The sequence below is a fragment of the Rhinopithecus roxellana genome, chromosome 1 (assembly GCF_007565055.1).
Source record: "Rhinopithecus roxellana isolate Shanxi Qingling chromosome 1, ASM756505v1, whole genome shotgun sequence".
Lineage (NCBI taxonomy): Eukaryota > Metazoa > Chordata > Mammalia > Primates > Cercopithecidae > Rhinopithecus > Rhinopithecus roxellana.
The window spans coordinates 71272321-71275762 of NC_044549.1; the positions used below are offsets into that span (position 1 = coordinate 71272321).

At 41.7% G+C, this 3442-nt stretch overlaps 1 non-coding gene across 1 annotated transcript; it reads right to left on the reverse strand.

Moving 5' to 3' along the window:
* Nucleotides 1-1073: 1073 nt before the first annotated feature.
* On the reverse strand, nt 1074-1290 carry LOC115892304. The gene has a single exon (XR_004052198.1). It is a non-coding gene; the product is annotated as a small nucleolar RNA U3 (small nucleolar RNA).
* Nucleotides 1291-3442: the final 2152 nt, after the last annotated feature.

Genomic DNA, 3442 nt, shown 5'->3' on the forward strand with positions numbered 1-3442 from the left:
CTTACGTGTGACTTGATATTTTTCTCTTGCTGTTTTCAGAATTTTCTCTGTCCTAGACTTTTGTAAACTTTCCTGATTTTAAATTTTAAGGATTTCAAAAAATTTAGAACCAACTGGTGTCCAAGTAAAGTATGTCACAGGGCTGGATATGACTGTGAGTTATCATTTTCAACATCTGGTTTTATTTATCATATATGTTGAAATAAAAACAAAACTAGAGAAATACATAAAAACAGCAAGAACTATTAATAGTTGTTCCAATGTGTGTGTGTGTGTGTGTGTGTGTGTGTGTGTTTGATGGAGCCTTGCTCTGTTGCCCAGGCTGGAGTGCAGTGGTACGATCTCAGCTCACTGAGACCTCTGCTTCCTGGGTTCAAGAAATTCTCTGCCTTAGCCTCCTGAGTAGCTGGGATTATAGGCATCCACCACCATGCCTGGCTAATATTTGTATTTTTAGTAGAGATGTGGGGTTTCACCATCTTGGCCAGGCTGGTCTTCAACTCCTGACCTCATCATTCACCCACCTCAGCCTCCCAAAGGGCTGGGATTACAGGTGTGAGCCACTGCACTGGGCCCCAATGTTTATTTACTTGATCAAATCATTCTGGTCCTTCAAAATGCAATATAAGCACAACCTCTTACTAAAAGCCTTTCTAGACATGCCCTCCTCTTCCCACTCCTTCATCATTCCATCCCATCTGCCACCTCTGTGGTCCAAGCCATCATAATATCTTCTGATTATGGCATAAGACAAGACAGCCGCTAGAGCTCCAGCCATCACATCTGCACTCCAAGGAGCAGGTTAGGGGAAGGAAGTGAAGTGCGAAAGGGCCTCCTTCCAGATGAGGCAGTCCCTCCCTCTCAGATGACTTTCAGAAGCTGTACCCAAGAACTTCACTTCCTTATATATCATTCTCCAGTCCTTGCTGCAAGGGAGTTTGGGATACACAATCACATCATTAACTAAAGTAAAATCATAGATCTGTGTAGAGGGGAGAAAGGTTATTAAGTGGGCAATTAGCATTCTCTTCCATGACTTGTTTTCCTGTTTTTATTTTTTTACAAATACGGGAACCACTCAGACTGCAGTCTTTCCCTCTTACTCTCCCAGAGGAAGAGAAGAATGGTTATCAATGGCAAATAGCACGCAGTTGCAGCAGAGCAACACCAAGAGCTGGCTTTTCAGTCAGGAGCAGACACTGTGTCTCCTTGTGGTTTTTCATGCTTTACACATTCAGAGAAACTTCTCTAGTAACAAACTATAGAAATGATTCCTGAAAGTATAATCTTTCCCTGCTTTTACTATTGTCCCCTACAATTCATTCTACAAACAACCATTGTTTCTAAATCAATTATGCTGTGTTTCTCAATTTAAACATCTTTAATGGCTCTTATTGTCTTTAGGATGAATAAGGCTACAAATTTTAGTAAGACCTAGAATGCCTGTGCGACTTAGCACTGTCAACCTCCTTCCTCCTCTAAGTCCCATCCCTCTTGCTCTCGTTCTTGGCTTCACCTACACTGGCATTACTTTAATTCTTTGAATACATCAGGTTCTTTTTGTCCTTTGCACAGACTGTTCCCTCTGTCTTAAACTCTCTGCCCCCAACTGACTGATACTGCCAAGTGTTAGCTGAAATGCTGCCAGGTGTCATCTGAAATGTCATATCCTCAGAGAGGCCCTTCCTCACCATTTCAGAGCACCTCCTCCGCAATTCTTCTTGGGCTCTACATTCTCACTAACAACCTCCCCACAGTTCAGGACACTGCATTGGTGTGTGTGATCGCTTCTGGTGGCCAGTCTTCCTCACCAGACTCCATCTAGGGTAAGGACAGATGCACTGTTTGGTATGCCTGGCATGCAATCTAGTACCTGGCAAATTAGAGGCACTCAATGAATATCTATTGCCTGAATCTATAAAATAAATAGTATGTTTGGTGCTATGGTACTTAAACAGGTAAAGGGTATATGAGACTCAGTTAAACTGAGGATATAAATCCCTAGTTGTGCAGGATCTGATATAACCCTAGATTCGTAAGTTTTTGTGCTGGGTCTGGGGAGACGCCCTCTCTCCCCAAACGCAGCACAAAAACTTATGAATCTAGAATTGTATCAGATCCTGCACAACTAACTACTTATCAATACCTAAAGTCACCCCTGCCTTTTTTTCCTCCTTTATTCTTATACAGAATGAACCTTCTAGGCTTTCCTAGTTCAGCTGTTCTATGCTGGGTGATGAATGTGAGATGCCTGCTCCTTTATCCTCAATTCAGTTATGTGCATTAATTAAGCATACATAATTGAGCATTGGGTGGGGGAGAGGGTACCCATTTGTTTACATCCTGGGATGTAGCTCTATTGCTCTAAAAAACAAAAATAAACAAATACAACCTCATGAAAATATTTTCCTTTAAATCTTTGCCTCCAAAATGCAGGGAAAAAAAGGGGGGAGAGGGAATTCTCAAGAGATGTTATCATGTAACTTTATCTGAGAATGCAAACTGAAGGTGAATGGGGAATACATAAACTAAAGAGCTGGCAATGTTTGCAGCTTGAGCAGGGAGAGGCATATCAATTATTGATACTTTTCCTTCTCTAGATGTGTGTGATTTATTCCATGCTGGCTCTAACATATGCAGGGGAAAAGAAGAGAGAAGAATGTTAAGATTTTCTCACTGGCCAGAGTGCTGATGCTGGTTTTCTGCTCCAATTAAAGCGGGACCTTGAGAGTGTGGGGGTGATACTCTTTGTCCAGATGAACTTTGGCAAAGTGATGGAGGATGGGAGGCCCAGATGTGTGACCCAACAGCAGATGTCAACACTGGGATGGTCCAGCTGAGTGCACGTTTATGCCTTTCCTTCTCCAAGGGAGACCTCAGGAGATAGATAGTATCTCACAGGCTTACACCAGATGCTAATCAGATTATATCCAGATGCTCTATAAACATATGTCAGCGGTTGAAAAGACCTACTCTAATTGAAGCAAAATTACTTTTTCCAATGCTGTAGGTAAAATGCACAAGTAAAAATGTAACTCTGTGGTTCTTTAAATACACCCTAAGGTACTTTTTCTTTAGCACACAGAAAGCCCAGGTTGAACAAATATTGTATGTGCTCGCAAGAAGTCCGTTGTAGAGGAGAGTGGAGAGAGAAAGGATGTAGGCAGCCTCTTCAGCTCCCTGTGCTTACAGATGCAATTTCTTAATGGTTGAGGATTCTATCATCCAATTTGAAAACTGTGCTTTAGTAAATGCTCTTTCTTTCTTGCTGATTGAGGAGCTCCTAATGTTAACAGTACAATTTATTACATACTGAAGAATATCCAAAGTGTTTTCTTATGTATTTAGTGCAGAACTTGTGTTTTTCAACAAATGCATCAACCACCATTTGTTGAGGGCCCACTTTACGCACTGGGCAGTGAGGAAACGTCAGTGAACAGTG